The sequence below is a fragment of the Charadrius vociferus genome, unplaced genomic scaffold (assembly GCF_000708025.1).
Source record: "Charadrius vociferus isolate BGI_N301 unplaced genomic scaffold, ASM70802v2 scaffold643, whole genome shotgun sequence".
Lineage (NCBI taxonomy): Eukaryota > Metazoa > Chordata > Aves > Charadriiformes > Charadriidae > Charadrius > Charadrius vociferus.
Window position 1 is genome coordinate 194,241 of NW_009647512.1, and position 18,735 is coordinate 212,975.

An 18,735-nucleotide genomic window follows, 5' to 3' on the forward strand; every position below is an offset into this window, starting at 1 on the left:
ACCGTTCAAAAATCAGGAAGAAAAAGGTATGGGTAAACAAAGGGAATAGCAGAGAGAGGCCGAGAAAGGGAAGGGTGCCTAGCAAAGCTTTCCTGGAGAAGAGGAAGGCAGAGAAACATTGTTCCAAAGTAGTGGTGTTAATAGGCTTTTTAAAAATTTAATCTCTGTGTGTGTGTGTTTATAGTTCATAAACTATAGTGTCTTCTTTGTAAAGTGCTCAGCTGAGATATTTTTCATACTCAATTAGTTTAAACTAACATTTGATGTAATTAAGAGAAATTATATATTGCTGTTTGGGAGAAAGTTCTTGTACGCTATTGTACAATTTCTTCCAAATGTTGAATTCCTTGTTTTTATTTTTTCAAACACTAAGTAGTTTAATCATAGTTAACCAAAGTAAAAATGAATTATCAAATTTTGAGCCAGGAAATTCTGAAGGGGTCTTTTTAGAATAACTTCTTCAGAATTTCTAAGACAAATTTGTAGAATTAAAAAAAAAAGTTGGTGTGTTTGGGGTTTTTTTTATCCACAATTTAATTAAGGCATAGAAATGGTGATAATAATAGTGTATATAATAGATTGATTTTAGAGTGCTCCACTGTGGAGCATCTCTCTTGAATGGTCTTGGATTAAAAACCAGAGACCCAGACCAGTTTGTTGCAGTGGATGTATATACAAATTGTGCTTAAGTAGAATTTTGCAGAGAGAATAAGCAATGATGAGTCAAAAGATTCCAGTTGCATTTTTTTCCCTATATATTTGTTACTTCATATTCACATGTACTTTATCATTAAGTAGTAGGTGGCCACAGTCTTAATGAAACCTAACTTTGAAAGTTACTAATGTGCTACTGGACTTCCTGGTATGCCCTGTTCACTTCAGCCCTTCAGCGAAGTGAGTACATAAACAACTGTAAAATCCTCATGGGCCAGACAGAAAACTCTGCTGTCATTAAGGGCCTGACTCCACGAGGTGCCACAACTGAATGCTATGTATAACTGAGCCTTCGCTGGAAAAGGAATAAGCTGTCCAACTTCAGGACCCTTTTTAAACTACTAAGATATTTGGCTAGCTGATATGCAAGAATTGCCTTCTAAGAGTGAGACACTGCCACCCATACCCATGTTGAGAATGGCTTGATCCTCACAGGGCTTCTCTAGGGAATGCTGAAAGGACTCGTGAGATGAAGATGGCTTTCACTAGAGATGGTACGATCAGTAAGGTTATCTGCTGATGCAGATCCTTAACGTAGACAGTGCCTTCTCCTATGAGAGTCTGAACTGACAGCTGATACTGCTGCAAATACACATCACAGGGTTTGAAACCTCTAGCTATTGAATCCTCTAGCTACAAAGATGCAGTTCCCAAATGAAACTAATGAAACTGATATAAGGATGCATAGCTTACATCCTCCTAGCTAATGTGTCTCCAGCAAGTTAATAACCACAGTGGGAGCTTTAGGTGAGAGTGGAGAAGAAAAGCTGCTAGTTGTGGAATGTGTACTCATTCTCCCTCAAAACAGTACCTAATGGGGATGACTGATAAATGTTGGTGCAAATTTGCAAGGAAGAGTTTAGTCAAGAAACCTAGCCTCTAGTGGGTTGGTAAAATGTTTGTCAAGAGACAATTTCCTCCTGTGTGCGTATGAAATATGCTAAATTAATGTGTTTAACTCTTTTAAGTTGTTTGCATATAGCATGTTCATGAATGCTCAATGTTTGCTAGTTGTGCTGTGCTGGTTGGTTGCAATCGTGAAGATAAGCCATGTAACATTGTTAATTCAGCCCAGGAAGCATTTACAAGTATGTCCGTCCCCAATGTACAGACCCCACATCGAACTGCTCCTGCAGAGGGTTAATTCTTCTCCAAGGAGAATATGGTAATATAGGGCTCTTCAGGGTCATAGATTGTGCAACACCATCACGTACATTTAGACTGGTACAGAGGACAATCTATATAAACACAGTTGGAGATCTTATTTGTGTTGAAGCTGGGATTGATTGCTTTCCACTCACTGCCTCTACATTTAGAAAGTCCACACATAGTTACAACTGGCTACATGTAAATTCCCCATGAAAAGGTTGACTCATTCTTATTTAGTCAGCACTGATTAGCATTTCTATTACTGGGTAGAATTTAAACCACTAGTCTTCATCACTAACTACTGCTCAGGCTTGGGCTGGTAAAAAGGCACAAAAGGGCTTTCTTTTACCCACTCCCCAGCAAACTGTCAGGGGACAGCAAGGCTGATTGCTTTCTGACTGCCATCTTGGGAACTGAACTGAAGACTTCTCTGGCTAAAAGCAAGGACTTTGATAGCTTTAGCCAGAGTTAGACATTGTTTGAGATTTGCATATTCTATCCTTATAAAAAGTGCTTACTCTTCCTCTGATTTCTGGGCTATGGCTGTACAGCTATGATGCTAGCATGACATGCCATTCAGATACAGCATAGCTGAAACAGGATGGTTAGGAGCTGGTCTGTGCTTGTACTACAGCTGCTGTTTGGCTTGCAATGAATGCCATCAGCTTCTGAGGTTGAAGAAGTGTTATTTGCATCCGCTATCCACAGGCTAGTAAGGTCCTGCTTCACCATTACATCTTCTTCCTTCTAATTTTGCTCACCTTGCAACAACATAAATGTGACTTTATACCTAAAAAATTGGTACACAGAACTTGCAGGAGGAAGTAGCATGGAAACCCAAACGGGGCACTTGACCTGTTTTCACTTAACAACATTATGTAACAGCACAGTCAATCCAACATAGTCCAACGTAATCCAATATTATTAAAAGGAGGAGAGGAGAACCTGATAAAGGCTCTGAATGTAACCTAGGGTCTCTAGCACAAGAAGTGATTTAGAAATGTAGTCAGTTTGATTTTTAAAGCTGGCACTATTGGAACCTCCACGAGGTTAGCCCTGGGAACAGCTCAGGCAAGCAAAATACCTGACTTTTTTCTTTTTAAATAGTGACCTACAATAAGTGACTTAAACAACCACAATGACAGAAGAACAGGACAGTATTAACTGTGCAAGGAATTAATTAGAACAGCTGCAATCTGCTATGTTTTTTTCTGGGTAGCAAAACCTTTCAAAATTCTTCTGTTTCTGTGTCTCATTTCTGTCACTGCTCCTCTGACGGGGCTTCACATAACTTTAATTTTATTAACAGTTGAGCTACTTCTTGTCTGAATACAATGAATTTTAGCTCTTAAGAGCAAATTCATGACTTGACATCTGTGTTAGAGCACACCTGCAAAATGTCTGCCTCTCAGAAGTGCAGCTACCACGAGAGACTCAAACTTCAGGAACTTTTAGCTCAGATGTTATTCAATTTTCTTTCATGCTTTCACACCGTAAGGTTTTCTCTATTCCATGAGAGGTTATCCACCCAGTGGGAGTATGTATAATCTATTACTTTTTTTGACAGCACCTCAATTGCACATGTTGGTGCTAGACCTTCACAAAGAAACTAGAGAGCACTTGGGTGTGATCCAGGATTTAGATCTCAACCCTACTTCTCCTGCCCTTTAAACAGGGAAGAGGGCTAAAACAGTAGCCATATAAGGCACTGGGCTCACTCCCAATGTACACAGTGAGTATTGGAGAAAGACCTCGAAGAGACCAAAGTCTCTTTGGTCTGGATTAACATCTTGATCTGAACTTTAGACCCATAACAGATCATAACCTTTGGGCCCCCTGTGTAGTCAGAAGAGCGAGATGCTCTTCCAGCCAGTTATTCTTCTCACTTAACTTAGTTCCCTCTTGCTAGACAAGACACATTTGAGCATGTGTTTCTTCATGCAAGAGAAAGCACAAGCACCCTCAAATTATCTCCTTTAAGGTTAAGATCAAGACCAACCATCAACGAAACACTGCCAAACCCGCCACTAAACCATGTCCCTAAGCACCATGTCTACCCGTCTTTTAAATACCTCCAGGGATGGTGATTCAACCTGTTCCCTGGGTAGCCTGTTCCAATGTTTGCTAGTTTGAAAAAAATGAATTGTACCTAAAGAAATGATTGGCTGAAGATTTCTCAGATGGTGACGCTATTTTCCGGAGGGATACTAGATTGGGATGTATGAAACAATCAAACCAGAACCTCACTTCAATTGTTCTTCATCTGGTCTCTTTCAGAAACACTTCTCTAGTCCACTTCAAGAAAGTATTTTGTTCTCCTCTTCAGCTAATTTCCCTTCCTTATTTCATTAACATATGTCTCCATTGATGTGCTCAGTAGCTTTTTTTCTCCATTGAGAACCAGAAGACTGTTTGCCTTTAAACACATGCATAAAAAGAGATCTGAGCCACCCAAGGAGTTTACCTTTCTTCCTGATGCACTGACATTTAAAAGCTACATCTTACAATAAAGCAGAAAAACTGTGGCAGTCCAGTTACATGCAGTTTTGGTGGAGTAAACACTTGATTATTCAACAATGAGTCATTTCTGCAGTAACCTCATTCTGTCATGACTGTATCACATCTGCTAACTCTCCAAAGCAAAAATCATAACCTGTACTGGTTTAAAACATGAATACAGCCTCGTGGTTCATACGTAACACTCTATTCAACCAAAGAAACCATGTGCTAGAAGTTTAAAAGGGCAAAATACTTGTTCTCAAAGAGAAAATATCATCAAGAACAACAGAGAGAATTATGAAAAAAGCTGCTCCGTTCTTTAGCTCTTCTCACAGTGGCTGGCTTCTCCATTATTCTTCAAGTCTCTCTTCATTCTCTTAGAAAGCCTTTGTGTTTTTGGAGTGTATTGTATTTGGAACATAGCATATTTGGGCTAGGGTTGTTCTGCTGTCCTCTTGAGTTGACTCCCTGCCTTCTGCCATACTGTTATTGTTGACCTCAATCAGAGCTGAGGCAGGCCTGAGTGGAGCAGAACCTCCTCCCCATAATGCCCTGCTGTCCTCAAACCAGCCTCCACTGATGGGACGAGAACAGTGGAGGCAGAACATGGCTCCTGGATCTTAATTTGGTTCAAAATTATGTGATACAGAAGACAGCTCCTGACTGCTAGACAACAGCATTTTTGCTGAACTGCTTTAATTGTAACACTGCAATTTTAATTAAAGGTATTTAACATTTCTTGTAACAGCAATTTCATCAATTTTGATAGAAAAGAGAGGAAACAGCAAATAAGGATAGTGTGATAATGACAAGATATTAAATTGGGAAATGGTTTAAGTGAAATATAGCCAACGTTCAGTAAACTCCTTTTTATAAGTGGCTATACTTAAGAGTACCTTTCGTACATTAAAACTAAGTAGTGCTAGTCTATTGAAGTGCATATGGACTACTACTTAACATGAACTATGACAAATGGTAGCTGAATTTAATTCCTTTCAATTTTTCTTGAAAATGAAGGAGATAAATGATATATGCAGGAAGAATGATCTAGTATTTTTTGCAGAGAGTGCCATTTGGAGTGTGCCATCCAAAACCATTCTGCTTTTGTCAGCTGCAGAACTGGTCGAGGACTTAAGTCAAATAAGGGCTCCAGAATGCTCGGTGCAGTAAAGATACATACTGAATGCCCACTTTGTTGTACAGCACTTCGATCTGCCAGTAATGAAAATTTTTTGACATAGCATGACTATTTTTCTTACCCGTGTTCCACTCTAGTATCTTTCCTTGTCCACTAATAAATGGTCTAAGGAGAGGATGGAAAACCACTTTGCTGAATCTATTACATTCCTGTCATGTATATGTGAACATGTGGTGGTGGTCTGAGCTTATGTAATGAAAAGAGTTTAAGAGAATTAAGAGGTCTCAATATTTTAATCTATCCTTTGAAATTAATTTCTCCCCTGACAAGCTGCAGGTTTGTTTAAAGTAAGAGTAAATAATGGCAGCTGCTGTTGTTTTCTTTGTAAGATCAATTTTTGAGATAGTGCATATAATGGAGACACAAATTCATAGATGCAAAATGCATAATTGTTTTTAGAAGTTCAGCTATTAATATTTATAGTATTAACTTGAAAGTTTGCAACGATTTCTCCATTAGTCATGGTAGTGTTGGCTGGACCTGATAATTCAGTGGTCAGCGTGGCTACCATACTGCTAATAAGCTAAAGGGTACTAAATAATGCAAGTTCAGCTTTTCATGAAACTTAAAGGGAAAAAAAAGATTCTGAATAAAAGTACAAATGTATAGTAATGGCCATGGGTATACAATTTAGCCATTACTTATTTAAGCATTGCTTATCTATTATTTAAGCAATTAGCAGCTACACAAATAGTCAAATAATTAGCTTCCAAAGGCTATTTATTAATGAAAGGACACTTTTTTTTCATTAGAAATGCTAAGTTCAATTTATGTTCCATTTGCTTTTTCCCCAGATTGGAAATAAAATAAAATGCTAATGTAGCTAAGACACACTCACAGGTCTGCACAATAAAATGTTACTGATAGCCCACTACTTGTCATGAAAAACATCATTACTTTGTCTTGTAAATGAAAAATCCTCCCTCCCCCGACCACATACGTAGTAAAACGTTAGTCACATTATGTATATCAACACTACTGAAAGATTAGAAATTAGTACCTCCTACTCAAGAGCAGGGCTTAAAAACATCCATTGTCTGTTGCAAAAATACATTTTGAGGGGGAAACACCAACTGTTGTAGAGATTACGTTTTTATTTGACAACTCCTATTCTTTTTTCCTCCCCCTTTCCAAAAGAAGTGCTTCTATACGTAGACAGGCATTTGCCATTTGGGTGGTATGTTCTCTTTCCAAGTGTGAAGGAGAGGAAACATAGCCAATATCTAATGTGAGCAACCTTTAGTTTATTTTGCAGCATACAAAATTCTCTTAGTGGCAATATATGAACTCTTACTATAAACTTGTTTTAGTCATTGCAGGAAATGAGTTTGTAGCCAGCTAATTAGTATTTTCCTTAATGACTTACGCTTGAGTCTTAACACCAAAAAGCAGCCTCTGGAGGTGCTATCTAATCAGTTCAGCCCTGTAGACTTAGAATGGACAGCTGGCTGAGTATTTCATACTCTCTGGACTGGAGTGAAGCACAAAGCATGCCCTGTTCTAGAAGCAACTTCCATACGTGCTTATGCACACAGAGAATTTCCATTCTCTGTTTAAGACAACAAAACCCCCTCATTTCTCCTTAATAAATCCAGGTCTGATGCGGAATCTGTGCCATGTTCTAATTCAGGAGAGGAAAAGCCTTTCCTTTGAATGATAGAAAAATTAGGCTGGAAGGGACCCCTGGGGTTTACCTAGTCCAATCTCGTGCTTGAAGCAGGGCCACCTTTGAGGTTGGATCAGGTTGCACAGTTTGTCTTGATGAGTTTTGAAAGTCTCCAAGGATGGTGATTCCACAGTGAATTCAGCTATTGGATATACTCTCTGCCCTATCAAGGTTGATAAAAGTGCAGCATGCACCTTCATAAGTGTACATAGTTTATGTTTTTGCATTTTTTTGGTGCACTGATCTGATTACAGTCAAATTCAGACCTAGTGGGATTAAGTGCAACCCCCATTTTTCAAAGAGCTTCCTGTAACATTAAGAACTTTTCTTTCTTCCTCATTTACATTGGACTAAGCCAGATCTGATGAAACTGAGGATATCAGTTCATTCTCTCCCTGCTGTGTATGTGAAGCTTGCTCCTCTGACACTGAAGCTGAGGATAGGCATAGGATCAGATTCAGGACATCTGGTAAAGTCTAGTTCTATACTGTCTGAGGTCAGTGACAAAAGCTTGATTGGCTACTAAGTTACTACACTGGCACCAAAGAAAGAAGAGGATGTACTGATTACTATTTCTCCTCACAAGTTATGTTAGCAGTGCCACCCTGCTTTCAAATGCTGCTGGAATGGCAATGCAAAACAAAAACCTTTCTTCTACCTCTTTCCTTTTAATTCTTCAAGCTTTACTTCCTCTAACAGGAATAACCAGAAGGAAGTTTTCAGTTGCCCTTTTAAAAACTAAACTCCAGACCAAATCTTTTATTGCATCCTTTTAAAGGCCACACAGTAGTGTTAAGCTATGTAGTAACACACTCAGAAAGGATCTGAAAGTCTCTACTGAGAATAGCATCTCTCCTTTGTAGACTCAGCCGTACTGAGCAAGTAATTGTGATTTGTGCCTCTACAGAAAACATTCCATTTGCATCTTATTAGAGCTACCTGGGGAGGAAAAATAACGTTGTGGAGACCAGGACATTTCTTAAAGTGCTTTACCTGGAGGTCAGTGGAATTCCATTTATAAATGATGAGTGCATGCATTTTGATGCTAAAATTGTGATGACTTACAAAGTTTGATATTACTGTACTTTTCTGTGGACAGTGATTTTTTTTTTTTGAGTGGTGAACATATTTTCCAAGAACATCATAAACAATTGTAACATGTATGTTTGTGCCAATAAATCTTGTTTTAAGAAGTTGCTTTTTGTATCATTTTGGTTTCCAATGCACACAGTTTAAGGACAGTTAAGCAGCTTCAGCTCTCACTCCCTCTCTGTGTAAGGTGCTAAAAACTTCTGGAAATTAAGATTTTCTATTTCACACTGGGTTTTTATATATTCAGTCTAATAGAAAAGATAAAAACTCACTTCTGTTGTATGAATAATAATGAACTCTGTACAAAAAGGGGGAGGGGAGACAGTGGCACAACCATTAAAGAATTGTGACGAGGAGCAGATGGGAGAACGCGTTTAGTGCATTTGACCTTATTCTTAACTTTCTTAATGGTAACATATGTTTTCCTTTCAATAGGGCACAGTTAACTCAGGCAACTCATTGCCACACGATACTGTTAATTCACAAATTTGTTGTACTTTGGACACATTTTTTAAATGAAGAAAGAAGGATTCTCTGTGGGAGGGATATGGACCCTCTTGCAAGGTCATCTTGTGCCTTAACTTGAGGCAGCTGATCCTGGCCACTAGTGTGATGGCTTAATGGGGCATGGTAACTGCTGCCATCATTATTCCTAATGAGTAACTAAGCTCTTTGAAGGGACAAGGGTGGGAAGCTGCTTTTCTCCCTCTCCTAGTGACTACGCCTACCTTTTAAAATATATAAGCATCACAGTAATTCCTGGGTAGCTCTACACCTTTGTGCGTATGGGCCATTTTTCTCATTCAATGGCTTTTCTAATTTTGTTGCAAATCAACTCAGCACATATAAAGGGCACAGTATCGTCTCTCCCCACCCAAACACACCAAAACCAGGTAATGTCAAGATGCCTTCTTGTATGACAGTGCTTTATTAGTAAAACTATAGACTTTTCCTTGGTAACTCTTAGTATACCTGGCAATAAATTGGGGGCACTGAGTCTAGAAGGAGGAGCTGGGGAAAAAGCAATCACTGATTTCATACAGTACATATTCTAGTCTACGTGGAATAGCAAATAAGGACTAAGTCACAGGGTGAATTATGTTGATTTATGCATATGAATGTGATATTGAAGAACACAGGAAACTGATCAAAGCCAAAATGAGGCTTATGCCAATAATTAAGACAGCACAATGGGCTAATACTCTATTAGCATTCTTGTAGTTAGCTGAGTTTTGTTGAAATAAAATGTCACAATTTCTGATTTTTGAGCTTACAAAGAATTCTAGCAAATGATAAAACCAAGTGAAAATGGAAGTATGTGTAATGTAATGGAGAGATTAAGGTGGATATGGCAGAATCAGTAAGATTATATGAAAAATCTAATGTATTTTTGCCTGCTGTTCAGACAGCAGATTTGCATAATTCGTGGAAGTTCAGGGAGCAAAAGGAAGGTTTGCTTCTTAGGGGTTACTAAGTTATATGGGGTGAAGAGCTCTGGGACTTGCATATGCTTTGGAAATTCAATAGAACAGAGTTCAAAGGCAAAACAAACCTTGAAGTGACTGTCTGTATACTGTGCTTTGTGAGCTGAAGTACGTGGAGGTAAGTGAATGAATAAGATGCTTTTAAGTGCTCCTGACAGATCTAAAATTAAAAAAAAAAAAAGTCTCACATGACTAAAGATGGTCACAACTGCATCTGAGAAGAAAAGCAGGTAATCTTGAGACTGCTAGAGCTCTATATGAGAGAGAGCTAGGCAGCGATGATGACTATTATAAAACTAAAACATCTTTTTTTGCTTTCTCAGATGTTTCAAATCTAGGGGAACATAACCTTGTAGCACCACCTGCGGTTTGGGCAGCTATCACCAAAAGCTCTTACCACGATGTGATAGACGTATAAAATACATTTTACTATGGGAATTTCCTGGTACCAAATGCACTTAGTTATTACACTATTAAGACAGCTTTTAGAACGATTCTGCAGAAATAAAACCCTTGTCTTCTCCCTTAGCATCTGAATAGTCTAATTATAATTTAACAGCTGTTAGCTGAACTGCTCTACAAAGGCAAGTAAGCCTGGCTTTTCTACCTTCTGTTGGCCATAATGCAGCTTTACTCTGTTGAATGTAGTCAGTGGATTTGATAATTAAACTTCTAGTGCTTATCTAATAACTGGCAGGTTGTTCTTTTTACTAGAAGATGTACGATACAGCATCATGTTATTTACATATTCTCTGGGCTAGCCTAGAAAACACGTGCTCCATAGTCCAGCTTCACCAGGAGCCGGAAAAGACTTCCCGATACCATACAGCGCATCCCTCTGTGATATAATCTGTAGTAAGACATAACGACAGTGCACTGAAAGAGCTGGATAGGTCAAGGGTGTCACCAGCCTCATATAGCCCTGCAACAACCCAGACTTTGCTAAACTTCCTTCCTAATTGTCTAAGAAAGCTTCAGAGGAGAGAAAACAAAAAATTCTCCCCAGTCCGTGTCAAATAACAAGGAGGCTGGAAAAGAGTTCCTTGTCTCAGCTCAGAATCCTGTGAGATAGTTTAACTGGATGGTGAAAGCAAACATCTGAAATTGTAATGCCACAAGGAACACTGGGGTTAATAGTGCTTGAGGAGCTGGGAAAGTAAACCGGTTTTATATAGCTTTCTAGACAAAGGAAGCCTTGAAATATGGGGTTATTACAATCTATATATTGCACTGGCAAAGAACAATTCCAACTCCTTTCAAACCACTTTGGAGACACCTACAAGTTCTAGTGACAAAGTTCAATCTTTTTTATCACCAGGAACTGTCTGGATTAGTTTTGCCATCCTTCCACCTACTTATCAGGCACCATTTGATAACCGCACACACTTTTGCCCTGCTTTAGTCCTCTAGAAAGCTCTACCTGAACTTCATTCCTGAGCTGGCTAGAAAACTCTTTCTAATTCCTGGTTATTATCTGGGAACAATGTACAGTTCTTATATTTTTGTTTGCTATTTTTCTTCAGTTTGACTAGCCCACACCATCCTGACAGTACATCTCTGCACACTTGCCAGTTCCATCACTTATGACCAGAGCAGCAGCCACTGCCCTGGTTCAAGGAAAGGCTTGCCAAATGCTCTATGTGGTGGCACAAACATTTTGTTGTCTGTACTGAAGAAACCTGAAACATCCTAGTACCATATTAGTGTTGGTCACAACTGCATTTACCCTCCCAACCCCATGGCAGTTATCCTAATCATCCTGTGTTACATCTGTTGTTTAGGACCAACAGAATTATCATTGGTGAAACAATAGTAAGCAATACCCTCAAGGATGAATTTGATCCAAATTCTCCTGCCTCTGCCACCAAAACAAATCTTACTGATACCTCCAGTGCCTAGCCAGATGATAGCTAGGTGGCCTGAGACACTGCCTATGGCAGGCAATCAACTAATAGTTGCCTTTCAGAGTCTTTTCTTTCACTCAAAAGTCTCAAAGTTTGAGTGACTTTTTTTTTCCCCAGAGGATTTAATATACCAAAACTCTTGCTTCCTGCACTCACCATCTTAAGCATTTCTTTACTACTCAGACATCTCTGTTTTCTTTGAACACAAATGCCAGTTGAAAATGTTATTATTTTTGAGATGCCTAGGGTTGGCAGCTAGATACAAAAAATACAGTAGCAGTCTTTGTTGATGAGAAAAGGCACATCTGCGGAGCTGTAGACAAAAGCAGTATCCTCAAGGCCTGTCTTTCATCTAGATGAAGAGCCAGCCCACATGTTCTTCTGCAGCTAAGCCTAGAACTTGAAGTCCTATGGAGCGAGAAAGCCAAGATGGCTGCATAAGCAGCATTGCTGCATTTTGGTGGTGCTGTGCCGATTATGAACTTTCCTTAGCTGCGTGTAAACTTATTGGCTCTCACATAGGATATTGAAGTGTCTGATGCCATTAAGACAATGCCATCTTACAGGTATCCCTGTGCCTGGATTTTATTAAAAAAAAATTGTCTTTGGGCAGTTAGATCGTTAATACATGATTAAGTGAAGTGTGAACTCTTCTTCAGCCTTGTATAGCTGTACAACACATTGTACTTAAACGATGTGTGTCTGAAAAAGAGAAGAAGCAAAAAGCCACATAATCACTAAAATTAAGCCCTTCAGCAGATAACCTGTCTGCTCCTATTTGACCCAGACATGAGGGAGGAATCAAACCTCAACCCACTGAAACTAACAGCTTCTATTCCTGATTGTTTTATCTTTGCAGACCATAGAAGAATCTGTGGGAGCGTCCAGTAGAGATTGGTGGAAATGCTCTCCCCTTTCTTAAAATGTGCTGAAGGGAGTGGGCACATCACTAAGTATCTACAACGCCAGAAAGCAGGTTGTCTTTTAAACTTTGTTTTCCTATAAATAAATAAATATTTAACAAGAAATCTTGTTTTGCTTTTGCTGCAGCGCCCTGACTTGAGTCCATGCCGGGCTGTCACCACCCCCTGGTGCGCAGCTGAGGCAGTGTCACACAGTGGCAGGCGACATCACCCTGTGATGGCATGGGCACTGTCAGTCACTGCATACCGTTCTAGTGAATTTACTTCACAAATGATGCCAACATAAACTAACAGCGTCAGATTCGATCTCAAATAGAAAACAAATTTGGTCACAATTTGGCTGTATGGGATTAAACTGCATTCTCCACCCCTTGAGTTAGCCATTCTGCTGTAACTGGCATTCATTTTGACAGTTTTTCAGATCTCTTTCGTCTCATGTACATCAGTTACTTCAGCTCGGGCTTCAAATTTCTCAAGCATTCTCAAACTTAACAGCATTTCTCCTTGTGGTTTTGGCATTGTCTCATTCTCCCTCTCTGCTTCATATCACCTGTTCTCTGTTTCATGGTGCTGAATGAAATATTGTTCTCCCTCTTCTCTACAAGAGCTATTACTTCTCAAGTCATTGCATTTACCTTTTATGTTCCCTAATTTCTCTACGGAAAAAAGAAATCAGAAGATTTGTGTCTAGCCACAACAGTTGCACACTTTGACTAAGCCACCAAGGTTTCTGTATTCTCCTGATGCTTCCAGGGCTGCCTCCTACATACTGGCATTCTTGGTTTCACATGCTCAGGGTAACAGATTACACTGTCTCATTTGTCCTTAATAAACTCTTTCAACTCTTGTTTAAAAAACAAGTATATAATATAAATGCACCTTTGTCTCAGAAGGAAAGGCTCTACGTTTCTCATGTATTTTAGGTCTTTCTTGTACTCTTGCAAGCATCAGAAAACACTGCATCAATGTGGAGTAGTACCTGTTGATCCCTTCATGGAACATCTCTTAAGTCAGGAGCCAATATGAAGCATGTTGCCTGCAGCTGTCTGTACAAAGGCTCCCTGTGCCATGTGCTGCATGGGAATGACCTCACCATTTGAATAGAGCTACTGAACCAGTTACGGATGTAGTCTGACAGTCATAGAACAAACATGACTCATTTAAGAACATTCCCTACCTTCCCTTTTAATAACCGGTTTCACCAAAGTCAGTAAACTAGAACTGAAGGGAGAACAAAGGGTTTTTCAGTCAGCTCTGCACAACATTCTCACACACCACTTACTCTGCTGCGGGAGCATGTTTGAAACAATTGTCCCTCCACAATTACATCTTCTCTGATGATGTCCAAGCTCTCACAATGTAATCACCTCTAGCAGCAGATACTGACATGCCACTGCTACCAATACTAATACCAATACTAATGAATGAACAGTTCTATGTCCTGGATTTAAAACCAAAAAGCTGTAAAAATACAAATGTTGGTGTGCTGAGGAGAGATCATCATCTTTGATGATGATGATAATAATTGTGTTGAGATGAGAAGAGCGTTCTGCAGATAAGGAGATTTGTGTCTAGTTTGGCCAAGCCATCAAGGCTTGGTTGTGTGACTTCACATCCAAGAGTACTCAACTTCCACACTAAGTTTTCTTAACAAGGGGCTAAGAAATTAATTCCTGCTATGCCTTTGCTTCTCCACCTTGTGGTATATCAATAATCACTTTGGTAAAGCTCTTTTTGAGAAAGTTGATAATAGAAATTATAACATGTCAGGGTGAAGTTTGAAAACTTGAATTTTATTTGTGAAATATTTTTGGTATCATAAAGTATCAACTCCACTGATGCCAACAACAACAACAACAAAAAATCTCAATTATATAACTGGAACTGAGGCTTCATCTCAGATTAAGCTATTACAGCATGCAAATAGCATCATTTTCTGAATGTGCAATACACTAGTCCTCATACTAGGTCTTTTCCTATTGTTTCAATTTGATTGTAGTGGACTGATCCTATATAATTGACTTGCACTGGCATCCTAAGTTGGAAATGATGGAGTGCATTCACCGCACCAGTAATGGCTGTGCCTAGATTGGCACTGTGCAATTTTCAAGTATATTTTGTTAATGGTCTCCCTATACAATTCATTGTACTGTAATACACCACATGGCTCGGGAAAGAGGTTGTTTAAATAGATTTGGCTTCTGTAACTGACATTCGCATTAACTCAGTGTGAATTACAAGATGCCGCATCACAAGATTTGAGGCATGGTTACTTGTAATGGCCTCATGATGTGGAGTGCCATGTCTCTGGTCTTGAGCACTGATCTGTATTTCTGAGGGACCTGAGTAGAAGCTCTAATGATCAAGTATGCAGTGAGGTAATGGCTTTTAGATAGTGACACAATGCACTTTGATTGCACTTTGGAGTTTGAGGAGATGTTGCCTCAGTAGACAGTCAGTGTATAACAAGAAAAGTTGATTCATTGGTTATTAGGTTCCAGTGAAGTATAAAATCTGTCATTTTAAAAACTCTCCCTTTTTTGGTTTGCTTTCTGAAGCGCCTTGAAGAGTAGCACATGTATCCTCTCTAACTAGGCCAAAACACCTCAAATTCTGCTAGTGTTCAGACCTGTCTTGTTCCTTCTAGAGGTAAAGACAAGGAAAGGTTTAGATCAGCCAGTCTGGTTTGTAAATTCTTTGACTTGCAGGTAAAGACAAACTGACAGCTTAGTGTTAAAGTTATTCAGTTTTTAGTTTTGGTGAAGTTGCTTAAATGCCACAGTAGTAACTTACTACACACTATACAGGGAAGGGGCGGGGAATTCTGCTGAAATCTCAAATTTGCCTGCCATGCTGCAAGAAGAGATGTGCACATGCCTTGGATTAATTCAGGTTAGAAGAGCAGAGATGATAAAACTTAGCAACTAACTTTGATTAACAGCTGAAGTAGGTGAGCCTAGTGTTTAAATACAAGCTGTTAAGTTTAGTCAAATCACATGTTGCTTTTATTACTGTTCTTAACATGAGCTAGGTAACTCTTGATAGTGATGGGACCATATGCAAACTAACAAGGTAAAGGTATGAAGCTTTTCTGCAGAGGGGAAATTATCCTCTTTCTAGTAGTCACATGAGCAGGAGAACATAAGGAAATACTTCAGCAAACTTGTTAGGCACCACCACTCAGGACAATACCAGCTGCAAGGACTGCAGTAGAGACCGGCCTGCCCAAACGTGCTTTGTGCTACCCAGCTGGAGGAATGCTCAAGCAGAATGGGCTAAATGCCTCAGCACTGACTGAGTGCCTTGGGTGGGCTTTGTAGTCACACTGAGTTCTGTACCTATCCAGGGAGATTCCACTGTTTTAAAGTTGGCTTGAATATGCCTTCAGAGGCTGTCCTTACAGTGCAGATGTACTCTAAGGCTGCCCCAAGTCACTGTTTTCCCTGCACTGTATTCATTTAAAAAAGAGTAAGAATGCTATTACTGTATGAGAGGAATCAGCCTCCTTAACTAAGTGCTGCTTCAGTGTTAAATGAAGCCAGCAAAAGCTACCAGCGTTATTAACAACAATAGCTGGTTAGTAATGCACTGAGAAAGAGCAGGACTGGGGACACAAAATAATCATTGTAAATTACCCAGATCGATAAAAGGGCTGAAAGGCAGCTGGATATGTTTTTCAGAAACGCTAGAAAAAAAAGAAATCCTGATGTTTACCCAGTCTTCTACCCAGACACCAAGGAAACCATGAGCCCACAGGAGACATATCTCATGGCTCTGCTTTTTTGGCAAGGTAAGGTTTCTTTCAATCTTTTTGTTTTGCTCTACCTTTTTTTTCTCAAACACTTTTCCTTAGCTTTCCTGTAGCACACTGCTTTAAGATGACGGCAGCGTTTCCTCTAATGAGCAACAATTAGCTGATATTACTTAGGATTACTAATTCCTGCTTCCCTTTTATGACCTTCAACCTTTCTCCTTTAAGGAATGTAAGGGTGGTTGTTTTTTTTTTCCTTTTGACTGAATTAAACTGCTTGTTTAATTACTTTTATTCTGTAGTTATACAACAGAAGCATTGAATTCCAAAGTTCTCCTACTGCTAATGGAGTATCACGTTACAAGTGGATAGAATGTGTCTCATTATGACAATGAGTACTATATTTTAGTGTTTTTCTATGTAAATAAGGCTGATGCGATCTGCTTGCTTGCCTCTCCCCATTCACCTAATAATTTTAAACTTAATGGCTGCTGTCTACAAACGCAACAGATAGAAAGAAGTCCCAAGGATATTTCAGCGACGTAATTTCCAAGGAATTATATACCTGGGAAACCAGGTGGATGAGGAAAGTCTCCCTAGAGCTGCACTGAGGAAAGGGTTGTAGTTAAGCTCATAACAATTAAACACCAGTAATTCACAAAGATGGGAAAGATTTCTGCCCTCTTTGTTTCAGTTACTATCTTCTTTAGAGCAAGTTCCCAAAGGTATTTAAATCAAAAGGAGTTATCCTAATAGAACTGTATCAACCCTTCACTCCTTGGTGCTGTGGATCAGTGACAGGGCACAAAGTGAGCTGTCCTTTCTATTTTCCTTTTGATTTATTAAAATTAAAGGAAAAGATTTTCTGATTGCTCATCAGAAATTTCTCATTTATTTATGGACACAATCTGTGAAACTTCACTTACTGAAGTATCTTGAATTGACTTAGTCTACAAGGGACTTCTGCAGTGCCTGAAAGGCTTATTAAAATCCTTACTTTGTTTTCCAGTAGTATGTCAGGCTTCTCTTCCTGAAGCTAACTCAACTGGTCAGTATACACCCTCTCCTGAAAACACAACCAAGCTTCCACTGGCTTCAGTAGCAGTAACGTTCAGTTCAAAACAGCTCATGTGTGAACTAACGCTGGAAAACTAATTGAGGTAGAACAGTAATGGGAACTCAATCTGAAAATGAAGTGGTTTTAATTAAGAGACACTCTTCAGAATTACACAGAAAGAGGCTCTTTCTCATTTAAAATTTGGATCTTCCTTCCTCACCAACTATAAATCACTGATCTATAATTAGTATTCTTAGTAGAAGGAATGCCTGATTGTCTGGCTTAAGTTATGCCTATGACTGCAATGAGGAGAGCTGTAGGTGTGTTGGAACAGATTCTAGCTAGTCTGCTACTTAGCATCCAATTTCTTACAAAGATTTCTGTTATAATCTCTTTCTTAAAAATGAGAACAAATTAAGGAAGAAGTGTGCCTCTAGATTCCTAGGACCTAAGAGCAGCAGCATGACTCCGTGGCACAATGATTGGAAGCTTACCGGGGAACAAGAAAAGAGTCCAGTTTCAGTCCCATGCCAAGACCTAGTCCAACATTTTATGTAATCACCATTTAATAAAAATTGCATCAATGCTCACTGGTGGGGAAGCCAGTATCCTGATCTTGTCTCTCTGTTCTTATTCTATTTTTAAAGGAAGGTGTGTCTCACTCCATTTTTGCAAGAGACTGATAACACTTCACTCTACTGAAGTGAACCCAAAAGGAGATCATAAATGAGATGGAGGGCAGTAAACTGACTCTGGTCAGTAAATACAGAGTTTAAACCAATACCAAGAGCTTGCATAGGAATCAGTGGCAGTGGGGAGTCAAGGGTTGGGATACACTGTATTACAGGCCCGGCACCAGGTCATAGGCCTGGCTGCTTAGGTGTGTGTTGAGGAATCCAGGTGTCTCAAGGACATCTGCTACATGTGGCCACGTTTAATCCAGAAAGTAGTGTGTCTCAAGTATCAAAAACTGTGGAAATGTTATTCTGCTGTCTCATTGCCTTTAAAAGAGCTTTCCCATGCCCTATCCATGCCATGCATAGGCTCGGAAGCATAGTTTCTCACCATCGGATCAGATTCAGTTGCTTAACAGGCAGTAAGCTAACTCAAACGTTTTCTGACAGATTAACAAATTGAACTGGCTCACTGAGACGCCAAGTAAGTAGTAGAGTGGGCAAAAGGAAGGGTCAAGATGACATAACCATGAGTACATGGTAGCAAAATGGTAGTGATCGCAGGGATGGGGTGAAGAGCAGCACTGCCCCCCTTGACGAAAGCAAAACATTAGATCAGCTCAG